The 25031-nt window shown below is 42.4% G+C and overlaps 1 long non-coding RNA gene across 1 annotated transcript; it reads right to left on the bottom strand.

The window, feature by feature from the left end:
- Window positions 1-4677: 4677 nt before the first annotated feature.
- On the bottom strand, window positions 4678-15705 carry LOC113598293 (uncharacterized). The gene is made up of 3 exons (XR_003418965.2): window positions 15391-15705; window positions 8080-8133; window positions 4678-5535 (listed from the first exon to the last, which is right to left on the bottom strand). It is a non-coding gene; the product is annotated as an uncharacterized LOC113598293 (long non-coding RNA).
- Between the last annotated feature and the right edge of the window lie 9326 nt (window positions 15706-25031).

Genomic DNA, 25031 nt, shown 5'->3' on the forward strand with positions numbered 1-25031 from the left:
GTATTATGCTAAGCGAAATTAGTCAGAGAAAGACAAATATCATATGACTTCACTTATAGGAGAACTTTAAGACAGAACAGATGAACACAAGGGAAGGGAAGCAAAAACAGTATAAAAACAGGGAGGGGGACAAAACATAAGAGACCCTTGAATATGGAGAACAAACAGAGGGTTACTAGAGGGGTTATGGGAGGGGAAATGGGCTAAATGGGTAAAGGGCATTAAGGAACCTACTCCTGAAATCATTGTTGCACTATATGCTAACTAACTTGGATGTAACTTAAAAAAAAAAAAGAAAGAAATTAGGGATCAAACTGAAGGTCAGCAGACAGGAGGACCTGGAAAAGAATGGAAACAGTGAGGAGGATCCCAGACATATCTATCAAGTAATGTCTGTGGTGCTGTTTTGTGTTTTTTTGGTGCTGGTGGGTGTTTGGTCAATGGACAGGTCAGCCTGGCTTAAAGTGTAGAGTCAAGGGCAATGATAGTTTGTAAAAAGCCCATGACATGTATTGTCCATAGGTGAGACAGATTCTTCAACTCTCAAGACTGAATAAAATTAACTTGAACCATCCCCACACTAAATCTTGGCCAACAGAAATCCCAAATCTGGGTGATCTTGGTACATCTCAGGGACTCACATTTCTTTTCTTTTCTTTTCTTTTCTTTTCTTTTCTTTTCTTTTCTTTTCTTTTCTTTTCTTTTCTTTTTTCTTTTCTTTTCTTCTTTCTTTTCTCTTCTTTTTTCTTTGTCTTTCTTTCTTCTTCCTTCCTTCCTTCCTTCCTTCCTTCCTTCCTTCCTTCCTTCCTTCCTTCCTTTTTTCTGAGGGATAGACTCGTCAGCAGGTTCCATGTCCAGTGAGAAGCCTGACTTGGGGCTCCATCTCACAACTGAGATCATGACCTGAGAGGAGATCAAGTGTCAGACACTTAACCAACTGAGCTACCAGGCACCCCCGAGGGGTTCACATTCTTATGGCTGCCTCCCACCTACTTTGGCTTTCTGCCTTCTAGACAGGGATAATTCAGCCTCTTCTCAGATTCCCACCAAAAACCACTCACACAGCATCTAGTTTTTTTTTTTTTTTTTTTTTTTTTTTTTTTTTTTTTTTTTTTTTTTTAAGATTTGAGGGTCCTGGGCAGCGTTGTATCACATCCCACACAGCCATCTGCCATTTATGGACCTCTCCCTGTTCTCTCTCTTCCCTGATGGAACAACTCAGATTCCTCGTTTCATGACTAACAGCTTGTCAGTCATTTTTAAAAATTTTACTTGTGTGCACCCTCTGAGTCTTGCCTTCCACCCTGACCTAATTTCAAGACATTTTTCTCAACAGTTTCAGTAGAGAAATCCCCTCCATTTTTTATGCACATCCCTGAGCCTGTACTTGTAGCATGGGGTGGGCTGGAGGAGTACTTATGTCTAGCTTCATGGTTAGCACTTAGCAAGCTGCAGACAGGAGTTAGAAGTCAGTCCTTAGTCTACAGCCATGATCATTAGCAAATGAATAGCCATCTGTTAGCACTGCACAACTCTATTAATGGAAGGTCAGGTTATTCTTAATTTCTGTCATGTTCTTTCCTTCCATATACCTTTCTTTGTTTTCCTGCAGGGTGACTGGCAAGATCCTCCTCTGGGTAGTGACATTTGAAATACAGTTGGCCCTTGAATAACATCGGGGTTCAGGGAGCTGACCCCTCTCCTGTACACAGTTGAAAAATCCCCTTGTATTTTTGACTCCCCCCAAAATTAAGTGCTAATAGGCTACTATTGACCAAAAGCCTTACCAATAATGTAACTAGTAGGTTAATGCATATTTTGTATGTTGTATGTATTCTTACAATCATACCTTTCTCTTAAAATTTTTTGGTATTTTGAGGCTATGCAGTTGGTCTGTGATTTTTTCATATTGTCACAAATCCCCCCAAAATTTTCCAAAAATATTTATTAAAAAAAATCCATGTGTAAGTTGACCCATGTAGTTCAAACCTACGTTGTTCAAGGTCAATTGTACCTGTCCTACAGAGTTGGCTGTGATCATGTCCGGAATCACAGGAGCTGAAATGAGCTCCAGAGTTGGCTGTGATCGCGTCTAGAATCACAGGTGCTGAAATGAATATGTAGTTCATTTCATGTGTAGTGGGCTAACTACTCTTCCTATCCAGGTTATTTTACAGATAAAAGCCACATTCTAAGACCTATTTATTGATGTCACAACAATTTTGAAGTTCAGATATGTCTTAAAGTTGAAATGCACACTTAATATAGTGTTCCTTCTGGCCCCCCAACAAAAATGCTGCCTTTTAATCATTGGTTCCTCTTACAATGCCCAGTGTCTTTGAATAGTGGAACAGCAACACCAGTTATCCAGAAATCATCTGGATTTAACCATTGTGTAACTCTACAACCCCAGGTGCTGATGAACATAAGAAGGGGAGAATTTCCTGTCCCTTTGAAATTCCAAGAAAGAATAAAAGATGTTAACTACTCACTGTCAGTCCTGGGCCAAGGCAGCACAGTGAGGTTTTCCCATTTCCTTTTGCCTACTGATGGGTCTACCGGGGACATTGCAGGCAGTTACCACAAGGTGGTGCACAAACACCAGGCATGAAGTCCTGAGGGCCATCCACAAGGATGTGGACCTTTGTGGGTGGCTATTCAGGAGCATCTATGCTGGAGTGTCTCCGCTGAGCCCATTGAGCCAGGTATAGACACAGACTCCATGGAGCAGCTAGAGGAGGGTTTGGGCAGGAAGCATGAATAGGGAAAGAAGTTAGGAGTCATTCATTAGAGTCAAAATATCTATTGAATAAATGCCTACATTTGGCTAGATGTAGGGAATACAGGGAGAGATTAAGATGGTAGTAAATAACAAAATTCAACGATTATATTTTAAAGATTTAATTGACTTTATTAATCGATGTATGAATTGGACAGCATCTTGTCTAGCAAGTAGAAGGGAGCACCAAAGGACTATAGAATAGGAAAGGCTTGATTGATTGATTGACTGATTGACTGATTTCAGTAATCTCCACACTCAGTGTGGGGCTTTAACTCACAACCCCAAGATCAAGAGTCACATGCTTTATTGACTGAGCCAGCCAGACACCCTCAGGGAAGGTTTTTAAGGTAGAATGGGAGCAGAAAAGAGAAAATTATTAGTAAAGAATCTATTGTTTTACACAAGGTTGCCCCCTAAGGAGAATGGAAGGGGCCTATCAATACATTTTCTAGTGCTGACTGATGAGGGATAGAAGCAAAAAAATGTCCACTTTTAGCCCAGAAGGCTGACCTACAAGACTGCCTCGTTTCTATAAGGATGAAATACCTGCTTGTTGCTATATTCTTAAAGGGTCTCATGACTGCCTGTACATGTCACTGATAGTTAATATTGAGCTGAATGATAAACAACAGAGAAATCCTGCAAAAGTAGTTTTATGAGTAGAAATTTGAAGAAAACATTTATGATCTAATACTTCCTGAAGTCCCCTCCCCCACGAGCACTAAGCATATAACCACCAGCGTCATACATCAAAAGTGTGGCTCTTTCTGCCCATGGGTCCTGTTCCCATGCTACTGAAATAAACTTACTGAGTCGAACCATAAAATGCCTCAAAAATTCTTTCCTGACCATCCTGCTAAACGATCCCACAACACTTTTGGTGTGGGGATTATGGGGCGAATCCGAGTGTTAGTTTGATTTGGTAAGTCTTTTTTACCCCCAGTCTTTGTTTCTTACCTGTTCTTTTTCTTTTTTCAGAGATGTCCTGAATACTATGACCCCTCAGAAGGTGCCTTGTCTGAGTGCTTAGGAGAGAACATCTTGCCTGTGGCTACACTACGGGGAGGGACAAACTCCTGCCTCCTGGCTGGATACCAGTACCTTGGCCAAAATGGTGTTGGACTCTGAAATCGGGCTCTCCCTGTTTTACCTGTTCTTTTAATACTTGTATTCTTGGCGGGCATGGGATGGCCATACATGTCGTTAGGATGGCTGCTGATCTTAAGATTCCCGTGTAAGGTTTCCTCCTAAATAACCCGGTTATAATAATCGATCCTTCAATGAGCATAAAATCAAAGTTCCCGAAAGGGACTAGTCAGAGCTGTTACCCAGTTGGGGCACTCACTCAACACTCAAGGGCACCACTTCCTTTGGACTGGATCATGGATAAAACTCACAAGAAAGTGGCCCAGATTAGATAGGAGTCCCTTACTTTCTTTTTTTCATATTTTTCATTTTGTCCTTATCCATGGGCTGTTTGGCATGCTCCGTCCTGCTCTCAGATTGAAAGTACTTCTAGTTTAGATATATGACAAATAATATGATATAAAATAGCTTCCCTTCTTAACAAGGGCCAAGATCTCTACCCCATCCATTAATACTAGATCTAGAGTTTTACAAAGGGTACTATTTGGTCGCCAAATATATTGGCTTCCCCAAAATGGAAAGAGGCAGTCCCAATCTCTGCGGCATTTCAGTCCAATTACCAGCACCAGTAGTCTAGAATGCAATGGGGAAGGGAAGGAAGGTTGACATCCCTTCTCAGGTAGGACAAAGCTGTCAGTTTGGTCAAGAAAAAGGGATGGCTCCCCCCGCTCTGAACCCCAGGAAACTTCCGCAGTATGGGAAGTATGGCGCAGATGGGACGCCATTTGGAAACTGAGGGGGATTTTGGTAATGGACTCATAAGTACTCTCCTTGTTTCGTAGGACCCTCTTAGGCTGTCTCCTAACACATTGGAGTCAATTTGGATTTAAATAAACAGTGCCAAATCCAACCCCCAGGGTGTGTAGCTCTCTCTTGAGCTAGCCTGCTTTCAGATATCCAGAGTGTACTTTTCACTTTAATAAACTTTCCTGCTGTGCTGCATGTATGTCCTTGAATTCTTTCTCGTGACATGACCAAGAGCCTTTGGTGACTTCTTTGGGTCTGGCTGGGTCAAGCCCCAGGGCCCGGGGTCTCCCCAGTTCACCTGGCAACATCTTTTTGGCAACCATGAAGAGACAAGGTGACAGCAGGTTGAGGGGCCCTCTCCATCCATGTCTCCAATCCTTGTCTGCCTTGTGCTGGAGAGCTGCTCAGTCACTTTCTCCTGCTCTCTCTTTCAGTTGACATGGGGAAAGGCCTAAAAAGGACACCTTGTATGCTTCCTTCCAAGGTTGGCCTCTTTTGTTAATACTGTTGGCCTCAACACAAACTAGCGGATGGGAAAGTCTGACCAGAAAAATGGACCGAAATCCCATATGGTCAGGACTTTATGGCCCTGTACTAAAATCCTGTTCTGTCCATACTCATTTAGCAGGGCCAAGGACATCCCTCTCCCCACCCTGCACCCCTCAATCCACCATCAGCTCAGCTGCCTCAGGCCCTTCTACTTCTGTTTATCCATCACTTGCCTGTGTTCTGTCGTGTTCTCTATGTGCTCCCCTTGGTTCTCTTGAAAACAGGTTGTTGCCAAGATCACACACATGCCTTCCTCTTTTTCCTGAGTTACTCGTCTCCTCTCTGTTTGCTTCTTCTTTTGTGGGTCAGATCTGGAATATATGTTGAGAGAACTAGATGAATGTTGTTGTATGGGGGAGGCGGTTCATTCCTGGGTTAATGGCTTTGGTAATTGGAGCCAGTCATCTGTGGTCAGTCTACCTCTAGACCTTAAGGAATAGTCCCAAGGAGATGCCGAAATTCCTTTTGTTTCAGGGAAGTTCCCTGACTTCTCTGGCCTGACATGCACTGCCTACTTTCACTCTGTATTGGTGGGAAGAAAACATGTGTCTGTTCATCTGTCCAAGCTGGAGAGCTTTAGGACCGGGAGGACTTTTTCTTCTGTCTGGGCTTTCATCCACCTCCAGTCTTGCTGGCTGGCATCTCATCTTCTCTGCCTCTGTCTCCACCTCCTTGTGTTTCTGCACCACCTTGGAAACCTTCTGCATAACTGGCTCCTACAGCATCCTTGTGTCTCTGGCACTACTGGCCCTGCTCCTCTCACCCTCCCAATTGGGGGTGAAGAGCACCCCTCCCTGTACTTAAACCACCGACTTCAGATTTCCCCACAGGAGCTCTGGGTAAAAATTGACAGTGGGGAACAAATTGACTTTTGTTGACCTAGGTGCAACATATTCAGTATTTAAGCTAATTTAAATTTGTTACTTTAATTAAGGTAGACATGTCTTTAGAGTTATCAGCATTAAATATAATACTTTTATTCTACCAAGGTTTACTAAAGGTCAAATAAGCTCATGTCTCTGTTGCAATTTGTCAGCAAAAAGATGGGTTAAAATGATGGTTTGGGGCGCCTGGGTGGCTCAGTTGGTTGAATGTCCGACTTTGATTCAGGTCACGATCTCACAGTTTGTGAGTTCGAGTCCCGCATCAGGCTCTGTGCTGACAGCTCAGAGCCTGGAGCCTGCTTAGAAATCTGTGTGTGTGTGTGTGTGTGTGTGTGTGTGTGTGTGTGTGTCTGCCTCTCCCCTGTGCATGCTATGCCTCTCTGTCTCTCAAAAATAAATAAACATTAAAAAAAATGATGGTTAATTTTGTCTGTCTCATAAAGTTCTCATGGGTAATTGTTAAGATAGCTTTATATATATATATATATATATATATATAAAAGCTTTTCTGCTTATTTTGAAAGAGAGAGCACATGGAAGGGGCAGAGAGAGAGGAAGAGAGAGAGGATCCCAAGCAGGCTCTGTGCCATCAGCGTCAGTGCAATGGCTGCTGCAGGGCTCGATCCCGCGAATTTGTTGTAAGCCAATCTGTAAGTTGGCATATTCAGTTAAAATTTTGATAGTTATAAGACAAAGGCCTTTTATGGCCTGGAGAGTCCATTGTAACATTTACCATATGCCAGCAAGAAACATTCTTTTTAGTAACTGAAATATCCCTGTATATGCTGGTATTGGGGTGATGTATCATATCAGCTATGTATTGATACAAATAATGCCAATCTATACCTTGTGATAGAGAAATCCACCAAGGGAGGCCTGAGTTGCTTGATATGGGTGGTCAGCCACAAATTCATCATAGAGATGGTTTTGTAGCTCAATGTAATGTGCCCATTGTAAAAAAAAAAAAGTTAGCATTTAAATCTGGTGTGCCTATCTGCTAAAACTTTGGATATATTAGCAGAGTCATCTGGGGTATATTCATAACATTTAGTCTCAATATTAGCATAGTATCTCTGACTTGCAGTCAGGATTTCAAGAGCCATTAAGTTCTGGGGGGCTATTTTTCAAATTTGTGGGTGACTTCATGTTCGGTTTGTTTAAAGGTGGCCACTGTATGCTTGGCTAAGGCCTCTACTTGTAATTTTACGTCAATAGAGGTGGCTCCCAGAACAAATATGGCTAAGGGATAAAAACATTAAGAACCCCCCTTTGCCTGAGGGCTTAGCCTTAACAATATCCTAATTACAAGGAATCACAGGCAAGTGGGTGATGACTTGGTTTACTGACTTTGGACCTTAACCTAAGTGATGCCATTTTGGACCTGGGGTTCTCTTTTTAACAATAAACACAGTGCTACCCCCCACCCCAAGTTTGTGGCCTTGTGGTACTAGCATAGCTAACCTAACTGTATAACATAACTAACTGTGGTTCATTGGAAAGAGCAAGGTCTTTGGGAGTTGTTTGGGGCTGAATTCATATGTTGAAGCCCCAACCCCCAGTACCTCAGAACGTGACTTTTTTTGGAGATGAGGCCTTTAAAAAGCTGTGACATTGTGATGCAAAATAAGAAGGGTCTTGTCCCTGTTTTTAGTACAGACTTCCTAAAACATGTGGAATTTTCTAAGTGCACAGAGTGATCAAGATGTCCTTTGTTGGGGCGCCTGGGTGGCTCAGTCAGTTAAGGGCCTGACTTCGGCTCAGGTCATGATCTTGCAGTGCGTGGGTTCAAGCCCCGCATTGGGCTCTGTGCTGACAGCTTGGACCCTGGAGGCTGCTTCGGATTCTGTGACTCCCTCTCTCTGGCCCTTCCCCTCTTGAGCTCTGTCTCTGTCTCTCTCAAAAATAAATAAACATTAAAAAAAATTAAAAACAGTCCTTTGTTACATTAATGAGGTGACTTTTGGAAAATACCTGAGATTGGGCCAGCTGCTGACAGGACTGGAATTTCTAGTCCCACCCCCAGACCTGTGGGGAGGCAGAAGGAGCCGAATCAATCACAGATGTCAATGATTTAATCAATTGTGCCTATGTAATGAAGCCCCCAAAAGGGTGGGGTTCAGAGAGCTTTTGTTGGGGAACACCTGGAGATTTGGGGACAGTGGCTCATCCAGACAACACAGGAGCTGCTCACCCTTTCTGCACGCCTTACCCCATGCATCTCCATCTGGCCGTTCCTAAGTTAAACAGGTACTCTAGTGAGTAAGCACGTTTTCTGGGTTCCATGAGCTGCTCTAGCAAATGAAATTAACCCAAAGAAGAGGTTGTGGAAACCTCTGATTTTTAGCTGGTCAGTCAGAGGCACGGGTGACACCCTGCATTTGTGGTTGACATTTGAAGCGGGCAGTGGGAGGGTGAGGGCAGTCTTTTAGCACTGAACCTTTAACTTGTATATCTGATGCTATCTCTGGGTAGATAGAATTGAGTTGAATTGTAGGACACCCCGATGGGGTCACAGAGAATTGCTTGTTGTTTGGTAAACCCCCACACATTTGGTGGCCAGAGTATCACAAGTGTTCTGTGTAAAAGTACAGGGGAGAAACACAGGAGGAGGAAAAACTGCGTGGTAATTAGGTTAAAATGGGCCATTAGAATGGGTCCTAATCCAGTGACTGGTGTCCTTATAAGAAGGCATCAGGACATTTTGGTATGGCAGCTGTAGCAAATGAATACAGGAGACTTGGCTTCAAACCCTGGATCAAGTACCTATGTGTGACTTTCAAGTTTTCTCAGTTTTTCTCCTCTATTGTTGGAGAAGTGGATAAAGTACACCAAAGATGGCTGATTGGACCAAAACAAATTCTGGTCTCTAGCTTAGAGACCCCTCCTCAGGTTTCTTCTTCCTTTGTTTGCTGTGCGCACGAAAACTGCCACAGATATGGAGGCTGTCGGCTATAAGTTACCCTGCCACTTGCATTCCGGGCTCAGACCTTTGGAGAAAGTCTCCTCTGAGCCCGCCGGTGTAAAACAAATCTCCAATCCACCAAGATCTCCGAGTACTGCTTGGTTTTTCGCCAGTGTTCCAGCCTGGTTCCGTAACATACTTGGTTCCCTGACTGGGGAAACCCAACTGCGCTGGCCCATTGTTGCCACCGGTTTGGGAGAACAGCAAGGCGGTGACGGAATGAGGGGTCACAAGGGAGAGAGTGCACCCTGCCTAAATTTTGGCAGTCTCCTTCTCTGTCCCCTTCAGGTCAGCCCCGCTCCGCCGTTCCCGCCGGACTCGAGGAGACTTGGCAGGTGAGGATCTGGACCCGAAGTTGGAACCGGTAAGGCTGGGGCCCAATCTAGTTAGGCCCACTTGCAAGAGTGGAAGGGAGACTGGTTACTCCCTGAGACTTCAGAAGTCTCACAGGTAGGGATTCTATGGTAGGGAATATAATAATCTCTGGTGTATATCTGAATGTGAATGTGTGACTCGGTCTAGCTTGCCTGCCAAGTTAGATTCTATGGCTCCACAGGCAGGTGCCCTTGGGGTCACTAGGGGGCCATGGAGTCTGAGTGGGCCCGTCTGCGATTCCATGATGGATGGAGCTTGGTCTGTGGTGATATCAGAATGTTTCTGATCATGGTTTGCAGAGCTGGGATCTGTGGGGCTGAGCGTCACCTGGGTTCCTTCAGGACACTGCCAGGCGGGCATCTGGCTGGTCTCCTCATTGGAGGGGGCGTCCCTGTCCCTCTTTGTGACTCTGCCTCACATGAGCATTGTGGGGTCAGGATGGAGCCAGGAGAGCCAGGCAAAGGTTTTAGCCGCTTTATCCAGAGACTCACCCAGGGAGCCAAAGAAGTGACCCACTGCTCCCCTTATGTTCCCCTCTTCTTGACTCTTTAGGCTCCTTCCCCTCTCCCATGAGCTTGAAACTCCTCCCCTGGCAGACTCGCTGCTGGTCTCGAAGCCAGGACACTGCCACCGCAGCCACCCATTTCTTCTCCCCTTCCAGGCCAGAAAACCCTCCCCCACAAGTCCTGGTGGCCATATTGAGCCCTCAGCCAGGCGCAAGCACTCTCCAGATGCCGGTCCACATCCGCTGATATCAAGAGGCCCTCAGGGGGATCAGAGCAGGGGGCTGAGAAGGCCATAAATATGCCCAGATGCAAGGGGAAAGGACATTAAAAAGAATAAATGTCCCAACCAGGGAAAGTCCCCAAAACCCAGCGGAGATCAGGAGGAACCTCGAGAAGGGCACCTTATTGGTCTAGCCAAGATAGAACCAGACTAAAAGGGGACACTGACTCTCTTTCCCTGTTCCTCTGCTTAATAGGTGTGAGGGATTCTCCCTCATTTCCCAGGTTAACAGCCATAATTGGAGCCAACTGTGGTTAGTCTACCTCGGGACAGGGACTTTAAGGAATATTCCCAAGCAGTTGCTGCTTCTGCCTTCCCCTCCCCCTCATGTTTCTGCACCAACTTGGGTGTAGCCCTATACCATCCTCAGTGTCTCAAGCGCCATTGGTTCCTCTTCCCACCCTCCAAGTCAAAGAGCAAAGTGCACCCCCCTTGGACCACCTATTTCAGATATCTCCGGTGCCCCAAATGAAGATTGACAATGGGGGAATATTGACTTTTAGGAGGATGCAGGTGAAACATATTCAATGTTTAAACGAATTTAAGTTTATTGGACCTGTCTTTAAAGATATCCGCAAAGGTCAAATAAGCTCATGTTATCTCTGTTGCAATTTGTTAATGATAATTTTGTCTGTCTCAAAGTTTTCATGGGTAATTGTTAAGATAACTTTCAAGGTCCTTGGTAACCTGAAACTTTCCAAATAGGATGGAATGCTAAAGCTTTGATTATTGAACATAGGTTTGTGTTTTTAACTTCTTATTGCTGAGAAATTAAGGCTATTCAAACCTATTGGAAAACATGCTTTGTACTTAATTGGTTCATGAATTTACCATCTAAAAAAATTCTGATGTAAACACCTCCCAATTGGTTACTAAGTCCTCAGTTGGAGACTAAGGTTTCCTAAGAGTTAAAATTCTGCTAAATGTTTACTTAAGACTGATGAAAACAAAGAAAGCAACTCTGTATGTAGGAAAATAGGAGGTACATAAGAAAGATATAAGGAATGGAAATACAGTTTCGTTGAGGGTAGAAGAAAGTAATTTTGTCCTAAATGAGACTGGTTATTTAGAAAGAAATGGCTTTGGGACAAAATTTAGAAGCAAAAGAAAGTTATAAAAGGTTGAGATGAATGGAATTTTTAAAGTACACTAGTATGAGGTTGAAATCCTGCTTTTCTCTCTGCTCAAATAACAAAGTTTTCTTGACCTGTTAATCTGCTCTTGATAAGACAATGCAAACAAAGGTTTATCCTCCGGGAAAATCAAAGTTTTAGATCTCATCTCTATCAGGTCTTTGATTACTTAGTTAAAACTTCTGAATGTTAAAGGAGCTAGGTTTTGATAACAACTGTATAATGCTATACATTCACCTTTGGGGTCTTTTATTGCCACTTTGGTTGAATATATAAAATTGTAAGATTGGTAATGATCTGTAATCTTATTTAGGATACACTTATGACTTCTGGGGTTTTAACAAACTTTTCAGGATTTAAATGGTAAATGAAGTCTTCTTGACCAATTAGGTCCTTTTATTTGGGATGTTAAGTTATTTGGAAAAGTTCTGTCATACAATGGTAAACCTTAGATTGTATTGCACAAGTAAATACTGTAACTGCCCTAATATATGCAATTCCTAAAATTTTAATGTTTTGTTTTAAGGTCATCACTTAATATTCTGATGACTTGAGATGATATGTGTCATAGAAATAACCGAATTTCTTTGTCAATTGCATCATAATGAACTCTCTTCAGATCTTTAACGATGTCTATTTCTGAGATTTTGTCATTTATAATTGTTCTTATTCTCTCACAAAATGTGTTTCTTCTTCAAGGAGATTTATAAAAAGAACTTTGGGGATAAATACAGGTATTCGACATCCTTAAGATTAATACTAAAATGGGTAAAAATTTCCAGAACTAAAAAGCTGCATTCAAATTGAACAAGAATTAGGAATGTGGGATTAAATTAACTGAGGAAGATTATAGTTTTGTGATTCTTGTTGAAAATATTGCTGGGTCTGTAATGTTTCATCTTCCAGATTAAGGAAACTTTCTCTTAAGATATCTATGATATACAAAAATGTCATAAAGTATGCATTTGTAAACAAGCATTTATCTTTTCTCTCTACAAAACTCCCCTGAAATTCAAAACTCTCAATGAGTATTTTTTCCTTCATGGCAATTACAATTGTTTGCATAAGTTCAATAAGAATCTGTTCATCTTATAACAGGTCACCATTTGGAAATACTGGTTATTTTACCAAAGCTTTAACTGGAATGTCATATTTGAGGATGATGTTTGTAGACTCAGATATGACCAGACAACTTTAAGGAATTAGGGTTGGCTATATAGAATATGGAGCCATAAAGCCCCTTGGAAATGTTGGCCTGGTGCCTTGCTTACAGAGTTCCCAGCAGCCTCACCAGGTAAGTAAAGAAGGTCACTTCCTGGCAGGTGCAGGAACCTCAGGATATCTTGGGGACCTCATGAAGAGGAAGTCACTCAATTCTACAGGTATTACAGGCCGGTCTGATGGCAAGTATTTGGCTTGGCTTCTGGCCTGGAGAGGCTACTAAAATTTCAACCCAGAGATTCCTTATAAAAGGTTCCAACAAAGCAAACTTTAAAAGATCCTCATGATCAATCGCTATTCTTGCTGAGCTTATGTAAATAATTAGGCCAGATTTGTTAAGACTGGATTTGTTCTACAAATGCATTGGTCTCAATTTGGCTATCTCTGGAAAGGGGGGGGGGTTTAGAGAGAACAACTATGTTTCAACAATGCACTGTTATGGATGTTAAATTCTACTTATGATTGTCTTTAAATGTTTGTTTTTTTGCCTAAACTAGACAACTTGAGGTAAACTTCAGAAAATTGTCACAGTATTTCATGTATAGGCAATCTTCTATGCTTGTTATTCTATGGGGATAATAATAAGACCCCATGGGCATATGCTTATTTAAACAACTGGAAAACAGGATGGATCTCTAAATATGCAAACCATATCTTCCCTAAACCTGATCTGACAGTTATCAGAAACCTGCCCCTTTCCAAGACTTGGAGGTGGACTTTACAGATATACAACCAAATAGAGGATTCAGTTTCAGGTATCACCCCATGGGTCCATCACTCCAGAGCTAAGAAGACCAATTCAGAGGAACCTTCAATCTGGCAAAGTGATCCAGATCCAGTCAACCCACTTAAACTGACCCTCAAAAAGGCACTAGCCCCTCAGATCTCCAGCCTTGCTCCAGCCACACCCCAGAAGTTGGCTGGCCTGCACACGGCAGAAGCTTGAGGAATCAACATATGGACCGAGCCCAGGGGTTTGGATGCAACTCTGCTAGCCCTTGTCCCTTACTGGTGTCGTAGACCTGATCTTACTTCTTGCTATTGGGCTGATAGAGATTGCACCAACAAGCTGGGCATGGGACAAAAGATGTACACTGGGTCTCACATACCTCCTCTGGATGGGAAGATTATTAAGTATTGCCTGTATATTATGATAACCTCTCTCATCCTCACAACTGCTGCTTACCCACTTTGCCCCCAGGATTGTTATATGACAATAAGGGGGTCAAGAGCATTCAGCACCTTCACCTCTCTCCACAAAGAGTGCTACAAGAGAAAAACACCCACTCTCTGTCAGTCACCTGGTGCCCCAAGGACTAAGTATCGGACTGTAGAGATAACCCCAAAAGTCAGGAACCCATGTTACAACAAGGGCCTCCAGAGAGGGAAGCTTGCTACACTTACCTTCCTCAATGGGGGATCTTGGACGGAGGAGGGGTGCAAGACAGGGCCCTTCAAAAAGTTATAAAAGATACCCAGGATAGGGTAATACAAGCCATAAAGGCGACCACTCCCCTGGCAGCCTACCAAGGTTTGAACCTTTCAGCCCTCAATCAGATGCTTACCAATTTCCCACTCCAGCGTTGGACTAACACTACTCTACAAGTCCTCCATAAAATAGATAATCACACCCAAACCTGCTGGATGTGCTTGCCCCTCAGCCAGAGGGCTTATTTAGCCACTCCCATACCTTTGACCTGGGAAGCTCCTGAAAATCTCAAAACCAACACCTCTGTCTTAATTGGACCCCTGGCCACTGGGGTCCGTCTCACAAATGCCAACAATCTAATCTGTACAGTCCCTGAAGGCATGAATGGTACCTCTCTATACAGAAGAAATATAACCTTAAAGAAGAATACAACCCTATGTTCAACCCCTGGGGTGTTCTACCTATATTCTAATTCAGCCTACCCATGCTTAGAGGCCAACTGGACTCAGATATGTTATTCCATCTTCCTAACCCCAGAGATATCTGTATACACTGAAGATCAACTCCTAACAACCTTTAGCCCCACCTCCTGGGCTAAATGGGCAATCCTGCTACCCATTCTGATAGGAGCAGGAATTGAAACAGGAATAGGAACTGGAAGAGGGGGCATAGGTTCATCTGTAGGACTATACCATAGACTATCTCAAGAGCTAAATGAAGGCATGGAACAGGTGGCAGATTCTCTGGTAACCTTACAAAGCCAAATAAACTCTCTGGCAGCAGTGACCCTCCAAAATAGGTGAACCCTCGACCTCCTCACTTCAGAAAAAGGAGGGACCTGCATCTTTCTGGGGGAGGAATGTTGCTATTTCGTAAACCAGTCAGGAATAGTTACAACTAAGGTTAAGGAATTCAAGGAAAGACTTCAACATTGACAACAGGAAAATATCAATCAATGGAAAGGATGGGATCTCACAGATTGGGCATCCTGGCTTCCTGCCCTGGTGGGGCCCCTCCTCTCCATAATTTGTATCCATCTGCCCCTGTATACTGAATGCCATGGTACGTTTTATTGAAAACACTGTTGTTTGCCAAACTACTGCACATATCTTAGCCTTCCTAGAGTACCAACCTGTAAAACTGAAAGGTGATGCCTACTAAAAGTTTTTTTTAAAAGGCATCAAAGGTGGGGGATGTTGGAGAAGTGGATAAAGTACACCAAAGATGGCTGATTGGACTAGAACAAACTCTGGTCTCTAGCTTAAAGACCCCTCCTCCGGTTTCTTCTTCCTTTGTTTGCTGTGCGCGAAAACCGCTACAGATATGGAGGCTGTCGGCTATAAATTACCCTCCCCACTTGCATTCCAGGTTCAGACCTTTGGAGAAACAGTCTCCTCTGAGCCCGCCGGTGTAAAATAAATCTTCACCAAGATCTCTGAGGGCCACTTGGCTTTTCCGCCAGCGTTCCAGCCTGGTTCCGTAACACTGTTACCTGCCTCAGAGTCGTTGACCTGATCAAAGCAGACAGTTTATGTGAAGCTGGTGCCTGGCACATTCTAAGCACGTAGTAATGAATAGCAGTAAGAATTGGTTCTGATGTTTTCCTTGCTCTTGGAATAGATCGTCTGTGGGATGCTGGTCTTCTGGCCCTTTATCAGAGACTGTTACCTTGAATTGCCTGCCATTCATCACCTATACAAGCCCAGCAGAGAAAAATGATGTTTAGGGAAGGTTATCTTTTTTTTTTAATATTTATTTATCTTTGAGAGCACAAGTGGGGCAGGGACAGAGAGAAAGGGACAGAGGATCCAAAGTGGGCTCTCTGCTGACAGAGCACAGTTCTGGCTTTGAATAGCCAGACTCCTGGGAGGGTGTTTGGGGTATGTTAGGATCACCTTCACTGAGTCAAGACTTAATGTCATACTTTCAGCTTCTGTGGAATATTATTGCAAATTACAGGTGTAGAATAGGTTCTTATTCTTGGGTTCGGTTCAATGCACTTTGATCTTTTTTATGGCACAGTTACACATGTAACTTGGAGGGACCTCAGAAAGTTTGAGACTGGGTCCCCTCCTCAGGTGATAGCCTGACAGGGCTGGGTGAGTTGGGAATGAAGCTCCACCTGGTGGTTGTGGGTCTAAAGCTGACTCCCTGGTTTTCCTCAGGATTCAGTGCTCAGTCTCCGAGCTGGTGGCTTGGTTCCATCACCACAGAGAAAGCAGAGCTGTTAGGCACAGTCTCCTTTGACTCTTCCCTGCCCTCACACCCTTGTCTCACCTCACGTGCACGTTCCCATCAGCCCACCTCTGACAAAAAGCGCTTTGCCCCTGTGCTCCTGGGCCCCAAACTCAGCCTTCTCCCCTGGGTCTTCATTTCATGTTGTTCCCTCTCTTCCTACCTTTCTGACTTTCTACTCTTGCCTTCTCACCAACTAATCTAAACCAACCACCGCCGGGCCTCTTCTGACCCTCTCCTCTGTTTAGCTATACCACCTTTCTTGTTTCTTTTCAACCAAGCTTCTGGAAAAAATCCAGATTTGAAAATCTCTTCTTCATTAGAATACTACATTCTCAATAATTATACTTGGGTATGGACTTTTTATTGTGTTCCATTGGCCATGCTTTCATTTTTTTTTTTTTAATTTTTTTTTCAACATTTATTTATTTTTTGGGACAGAGAGAGACAGAGCATGAATGGGTGAGGGGCAGAGAGAGAGGGAGACACAGAATCGGAAACAGGCTCCAGGCTCTGAGCCATCAGCCCAGAGCCCGACGCGGGGCTCGAACTCACAGACCGTGAGATTGTGACCTGGCTGAAGTCGGACACTTAACCGACTGCGCCACCCAGGCGCCCCTCATTTTTATTGATGAGGGAGCATAAGGCAGGCTGAAGGCAAAGTACAAGCTAGCACCTTCCCAACCTCCTCCCCCCCCGCCCCTTGCAGATGGAGTCTGTGTGACATTCCTCAGGCACTCCTGGCTGCCCAAGGATGAAGGAAAGAAAACAAATGGCCAACTGATAGAGATCACAGTCATATAGGACATGAGTCTCCATCTGTTTACAAATGTCTTAGTAAATTACGAGAAAAAGGCAATCTTATCAATAGCCTAATCTCCAGTAACCTGTAGACTCAGTTTCCTGGAGCCCCAACATCACTCCTCCATATAAATTTCCTTATAACCTGCAGCCCATTGACCTATACTTGAGGCAAATACAGAGTATAACATTTCTCCAGGAACCTCCTACTGTCCTAATGTGAATGCCTTACTAGAGGGAAAACAACCTTATTGTGACAATAGCAAGGCCTCAGGTATCCTAGGAGTCCTCTTTAGCCTATCAACGTACCTTTGGAGGCCTCCCTTTTGTCTTTACTTCCCCAACTACATAGTATAAAACCAGTCTTTCTTCACAACCCTGGTACAGCTCTTCCTGCCCACAGGTCCTGTCCCCATGCTTTAATAAAATCACCTTTTTGCACCACAGACATCTTCAAGAATTCTTTCTTGGCCATCAGCTCCGAACCCTGCGAACCCCACCATCACCCCCAGGCCTCATCATTATTACCACTACTATCACAGTATTTTAATCACTTTAGCTTGTCATGCTTTTAGTATATGATAATGTAATATAGTATAATAATATATTTATATATATTATTACTATATATATGCTACATATTATATGTACTCTCTATATACTATATTACTCTACATATTATATATTGTATATGTAAATATGTAAGTACTATATACTATATTACTATATATATTATATATTACTATATGTATTATATATTATTATATATTACATATATACCATATATAATATAGCATGTTATATATAGTATATATTATATACTATAATATATAATAGCATAGTGTAGCATAATAACATACAGTAAGCCCTCTTATTAACATCTTTTCCCAAATTTTCCTGCCTACTCTTGCCTATATATTTCCTGATAAATATTCAATCACTTTTATGCAGTTTTAAAACTACATTGCTTGGGGTGCCTGGGTGGCTCAGTCAGTTAAGCGTCTGACTTTGGCTTAGGTCATGATCTCCCGGTTTGTGAGTTTGAGCCCAGTGTTGGGCTCTGTGCTGACAGCTCAGAGCCTGGAACCTGTTTCAGATTCTGTGTCTCCCTCTCTTTCTGCCCTGGCCCCTCTCACACTCTGTCTCTCTCTCTCTCTCTCTCAAAAAAAATATATATATAGAAAAATATTTAAAACTGTATTCTTGTTCAAGGTATAGACCAATAAGGGGAAAATTGACATCTTTATAATAGTGAGCCCTCCCATCCAAGAACAAGACTTGCCTTTATACATTGGGGTTTCTGTTATGTCCTTTAGGTGGTTTTATTATTAAAAAAATTAATATATATTTATTTTTGAGAGAGAGAGAGAGAGAGAGAGAGAGAGAACAGGGGAGGGGGAGAGAGAGACAGAATCTGAAGCAGGCTCCAGGCTTTGAGCTGTCAGCACAGAGCCCAATGTGATGTGGGGACCGAAGTCACAAACCCCCAGATCATGACCTCAGCCCAAGTCTGATGCCTAACCAACTGAGCCATGCAGGCGCCCCCCCTTCGGCCAGTTTTATATCACATACACATTTCATATTAATTACTCCTATGTACCTCATGTTGTTGTGATGAAGTTGGGGTGTTTTCTATACACACGTGTTCCCACCCCCACCCCATTTATTATGTATATATATTATCTTACGGTATCTTAAATAATGATCATTTCTCTTCTTTTCTAGTTCATGTGCTTTATTTCTTTCATTTCTGATCTCCCTGTTTTGGTGCAAACCCCTTGGTCTTTCTTATTGTCCCTTCCTCAGACAAGCTTTCTTGTACCCTCTCCCCAATCTGAATTTTGTTCTCCTTATTTTTCTATTTTGTGGCATCTGCTCTTTCTTGCAAAGCTCTTCTGGCGCCTCTGTTGCAGTCCTCACTCAGGATCCTCACTAAGCTCTGAGCTGCAAGCTGTTTTCTCCCATCACCGTGTAGCCTGGGCCTTGACACTGCCTGTCACATGGTAGGTGCTCTGTAACTACTTGTGGAACCAAGGGCCTTTCCTGACATTGATGGCCTGCTATGTTTCACCGTTAAGCATGCCAGGTGTTGATTTTAGATAAATTTTCCTTTCACTATTTTAAATTACAAAAAAACCAAACATGGATTAAAAAAAAAAAAATCTACATCTCCTTGGAGATGATCACACTGGCTTTCTCTGCCAAATTCCAGGAAGATCAGTGTGAATGGGTTTCTCTTAGTGAGCTGTGACCTCCCTGAAGTTACCATCCCATCTGACATCTGGCATCCAAGTGGAAGGAAAAACTACTCTTGCCGAGTATTTTGTTTAGAGGTTTTCATCTGTATTTATACATGGGGTTGGGCTGTAGTTTTGGGGCACTTTGAGATTTTGATATTGGAATTAATCTACCTTTGAAGGCAATGATAAAGATTTCTTTATATTTGTATTCTCTGATATGTTTTAAATAGCATAGGAATTATATGTTTTATGAATGTTTGAAAATAATCACCTGTGAAACAATCTTGCCTGAAGCTTTTGAGAGGGTAGTTATTTGACAACCTTCTCAATTTTTTCTATGGTTATGATTATACCTTTTTTGGAGTCAGTTTTACTAGAAAAACCATACATTCCCCCTCCCCCTGACTTTCTTTTCTTTCTTTCTTTTTTCTCTAAGAATAAAGTTGTTAAAATAAATAAAATAAAAAGAAAGTTTATTCTGTATCTGTAGCTAAATATTTTTGGTTTCAGGATAATTATATTGTCTTTTTTTTCTTTCTGAATCATTAAAAAAATTTTTTTTTGTTAATGTTTATTTATTTTTGACAGAGAGACTGAGAGAGAGAGAGAGGGAGAGACAGAGCATGAGCGGGGGAGGGGCAGAGAGCTAGGGGGACACAGAATCTGAAGCAGGCTCCAGGCTCTGAACTGTCAGCACAGAGCCCAATGCAGGGCTCGAACTCACAGACCGTGAGATCATGACCTGAGCTGGTCAGCCGCTCAACCGACTGAGCCACCCAGGTGCCCCTCTTTCTGAATCATTTTAATGATTTTCCAAATATCTTGGGCTCCTTCATTTATTAATCAGTTACATGGCTATTCTGTTTTCTAGTCATGAATTTCTACTTGTATCTTTATTTTTCCTTCTGCTTTTCTCAAGTCTGTTTTGTGATTTAATTTTCTAAGTTATTGAATTGAATACTTAGTTTATTCCTTTTCTATTCTTCATTGTTAATCAAATAAAGTGCTTAAGGTTGCAACTCTAGATTTTAATATTTTGTGACTTTTAAAACATTTTGTGAACTTTTTATTGTTTTTTAAAAGTTATCTTAATTGCAATTTTGCTTTCTTTCTCAACCTGAGTTATTGAGAGGAGTGTTTTTAAAATTCCAAATACTTTCATATATTCCTTTATGATCAATTTCTAGTTTTATAGCATTATCATAAAAAATGTGATGTGCATTTGTGCTTAAAAATATGTGCATTTTCTGAAGTGTGTAGATTCAGATATACCTATTTAGTCAAAAATATTAAAAAAAGGGTTAACTAGGTACTGTATGAAGCATTTTATTATGTTTAATACTGTATATGAGTAGATAATCTTATTTTTATCATTTTTGTTTTACAGATGAAGAAATTAATATTTAAAGAGGCTTTTTAAAAAATAATTTATTTATTTTTTAATTTACATCCAAGTTAGTTAGCATATGGTGCAACAATGATTTCAGGAGTAGATTCCTTAATGACCCTTACCCATTTAGCCCATCCCCCCTTAAAGAGGCTTAGTATCCAACATCTTAAAGGTAGTTAGTATGATGGAGCCAGAAGTTCAACCCAGATTTGTTTGCCTCTAGAGTCCATTGTCTTTACCACTACTTCAAACAAATTTCTTATGAACTTGCTTATTTTCTATTTTTCACCTTCATCTCAGTTTTCAATCTGAGAGTGATGAATTTAAAAAGAAAGTAGAAGAGGGGCGCCTGAGTGGCACAGTTGGTTAAGTGTCCGACTTCTACTCAGGTCCTGATCTCTTAGTTCATGGGTTTGAACCCTGTGTGGGGCTCTGTGCTCACAGCTCGGAGCCTGGAGTCTGCTTTGGGTTCTATGTCTATGTCTATGTCTCCCTCTCTCTCTGCCCCTTCCCTGCTTGCACTCTGTATCTCTCTTTCTCAAAATAAATAAACATTAAAAAAAAAGAAAGTAGAAGAAAATCAAGGAGAAATCAATGCTTGTTAATTATTTGTTATTTATACAAGATTTATAATTTGAATATGTAAGCTCTTCAGATAAGCCTTGAGAGTTATGATTCATTAAAGTTAAAATAATATGGTTATTGGAGGGTATTATATAATATTTAATTCTTCCTTCCACTCTAAGCCATTTCTAAAAAATGTTAGAGTCCCAGAACCCAAAACTTGTGGTATTCTACTCATTATACATTAAAATTAGATGTCTGAGATTTATAGAGACAGAAAAAGCCAAGAGTGCCTAATCAACCAGCTTACCCAACTGGGGAGGTGGAATTTCTTGGAGTATCTGGAAGGGATTTCAGAATTCATCCTCAGTGGAGCCAGGCTCATCTGGGACTCCAGGGCTCTTATCATACTTGTGGTCACTAGATTTCCAAACATGGTAGGGTTTGCCCTGCTGGTCATAAACACAATGTTCCCATCTTTCTTCTGTATCTTGGTACAAGCATTCTTCATCTGGATCCCTTGTTGGGGAGCAGCCATAGCTTCCTCCTTTCCTATGATCCTTAAGCATACCCAAACCTGTATAAGTGAGCCAGTTTCTTCCATTTCCTTTTTCAGATGGGTCATGTAGGCAATAACAACCAGTTACCTTTCTGTTTGGGAAAAAAGTATGCCTCACAGCTGATTGGCCCAATTTTTCTGGTACGTGCTGATCCCTGAGGATCTAGGTCTTCAAGCTCAGCTTTTTCTTGTCTGGGAAAAGACCTTTGATCTTGTTCTTTCCCAAGCTGCATTTTTGTTTCAGAATCCAGTTCCCTTAGAGACATGCTTTTTCTAAGCTTCCTCTCATTGTTGCCCCCAAGATGACTCTCATCCTTTCTTGAAGGAGGCCTTTGCTCTCTAGCCTCTAGTTTCTTCTCACTCCTTGATTATGGGCTCAGGTCTCTTACTTGAGGTCCCCCATTATCATTGGGTTCTGAGGTCAGGCCTGTCTCTTGGTGTCTTCCATCATCTCTTGGTACTGGGGTGTGGTCTCTATGTTGGAATGTTTCATATTTTGGAGCTGGTCTCTGCTCCCTAATTTGGCTTCTTCCTATCCTGGTTTCTAGTCTCTGCTTCCTAATTGGGGTCCCCTATTTTTATTGGGCTCTGGGCTCAGGTGTCTCACTGGGCTTTTCCCATCATCCCTTAGTGTGAGGATCTGGTCTCTGTGTTGAAATCTTGGAGGTGGTCTCTGCTTTCCAACTTGACTTCTACCATTCCTCAGTTATGGTCTCATGTCTCTCTCTTGGTGTCTCCCATCATCCCTTGGGACTGGGATTTGGTTTCTCACTATATATCTGTCATTTTCTTTTGGAGTTGGTCTTTGCTCCCTAACTTGCTGTCTCCCTTCAGTCTTGCATTCTGGGTTCTGATCTCTAGCCCAGTGTTTCCTATCATTCCTGGGATCAGGGCTCAGGTCTCTCACTTGGCTTCTCTCACCATCTCTTGGTAGAGGGATCTGGTAACTATGCTGGATTCTTTCATATTGTCTTGGAGCTGGTCTCTGCTCTGTAATGTGGTATCTCCCATTATCCCTTGATGCTGGGGTTTGGTCTCTCACTTGGCATCTCTCATATTCTGTTAGAGTTGGTGTCTGTTCCCTAATGGGGTATCTCCCATCATTCCTGGGCTCCGGGCTCATGTCTCTCACTTGAGTTTTCTCATCATCCGTTAGTGCAGAGATCTTGTCTCTATGTTGAAATCTTTCATATTGCCTTGGAGCTGTTCTCTGCTCCCTAACTTGGCTTCTCCCATCATTCCTGAGTTTTGGCCTCACATCTCTCACTTGGTGTCTCCCAACATCCTGTGGTGCTGGAGTTTGGTCTTCCACTTGGTGTCTCTCATCTTCTGTTGGAGTTGGTCTCTGCTCCCTAACTTGGTATCCCTCATCATTTCTGGGCTCAGGGCTCAGGGTTCTCACTTGGCTTTTCTCACTATCTCTTGAAGCAGGGATCTGGTCTTTATGTTAAAATCTTTCATACTGTCTTGGAAGTGGTCTCTGATCCCCAGCTTGGCTTCTTTTATCATCCCTTGATGCTGGGGTTTGGTCTCTCATTTGGTGTCTCCCGTTTTCTGTTGGAGCTAATTTCTGTTCCTTGACTTGGTGTCTCCCATCATTTCTGGGTTTTGGGCTCAAGTCTCTTACTTGGTGCCTCCCATCATCACTTGGTGCTACAGTTTGGTCACTATAATGGATTCTTTCATAGTTTCTTAAAGCTGTTCTCTGATCTCTAATGTGGCTTCTCCCATTATTCATGTTTTCTGGACCTACATCTCTTGTTGTTTGCCGTCATTTCTAGGCTCTAAGCTCTGCTCCTCAACTTTGTGTCTCCCATAAATCCTGGACTCTGGGCTCAGGTCTCTCACTTGGTGTTTTCCATCATTCTTTGTTACTGAGGTATGACTCCTCACCCTGTATTTTCCATTTTCTTGTGGTAGTGGAGTCTGATCACTAACTCCCAGTCTCTCCTCCTCTCTTGAAGATGGTCTTTCCTCTCTAGTTTGCTGTTTTGCACTATTTTGAATATCTGAGCTCAGCCCTCTCACTGGATGTTTCTCTTCATCCATTGGTGCTGAGGTCTGAGCATTCACCTGTTGTCTTTCATCATCTTTCACTTCTGGTCTTCGTTCTCTGGTTTGTTGTGCTTCATCGCCTCTGGGTTGTGGACTTTGTTCTCTCACTGGGTGTCTTCTTTCATCATTTCTTGGTATTTCAGTCTGATCATTAACTTCCTGTATCTCATTCCTTCTTGGAGAAGGTTTTTGCTTTCTAGTCTGCAGTCACTGTTACTTAATTCTAGGTTCTGTTTTTTTGCCTGGTGACACTCAGCAGCTTTTGATGTTGGAGTCTGCTTTCTACCTTGTTGCCTTGCAATACACTGGAATTCTGGGCTGTGATCTCTCATTTGATACCTTCCAACATCCTTTGGTTTTGGAACCTGGTATCTCACTTGATGGCTCCCCTCATTTATTGGTTTTGGGTTCTGGTCTCCCACATGGCTATTCTCATCAACTCTTGATGCTAGTGTCTGAATACCACTTTGTTCCTTTGACTGATCCTGTGGTTCTGGTCTGTACTCCTGCATTTGATATCTCCCACCATTGCTTGGAGCTGGAACCTGGTTTCTCACTTGTTGGCTTGCAGCATCCCAAGTTACTAGAGTATTGTCTTCTTTCATTTGAAGCTTCCCAATGTCCCCTGGTGTTGGACTCTGTATACTTAGGTGGTGACATTCATCAAATGTTGGTTCTAGGATCTGCTCCTTACCAGGCTGTCTTGAATAATCTTGGTATGCCAACCTCTGATCTCTCACTTGAAGACACCTGTAATCATTTTGTGTGGGGTCCTGGTCTTTCTCATGGCATCTTTGAGAATCCTGGGATTCTAGGCTTGGGTCCTTTAATTGTTGCCCATCATCATTTGCTGTTGAGATTTGGTTTCTCACTTGGTGTTTCTGAACATCCTGGGAATCTTGCCTTTGATGTCTCGCTTGATCACTCTCATTATCTCTTGGTATTGGGATCTGGTCTCTTGTGTAATATCTGTGAACAACTTGGGATTCTGGGTTCCAGTCTCTCATTTGATGCTCTCCATCATGCTTTGGTGTTGGCATTGGGTCTCTTACTTGGTGTCTCCCAACATCCTGGTATTTTAAGCTTTGGTTTCTTCCTTGGTATTTCCTATCATCCTTTGGTGTTTGGGTTTGACCTCTCACCTGGTGTTTCCAAATATCTTGTGGTTCAGGG

The sequence above is a fragment of the Acinonyx jubatus genome, chromosome C1 (assembly GCF_027475565.1).
Source record: "Acinonyx jubatus isolate Ajub_Pintada_27869175 chromosome C1, VMU_Ajub_asm_v1.0, whole genome shotgun sequence".
In the NCBI taxonomy this organism is placed as follows: Eukaryota; Metazoa; Chordata; class Mammalia; order Carnivora; family Felidae; genus Acinonyx; species Acinonyx jubatus.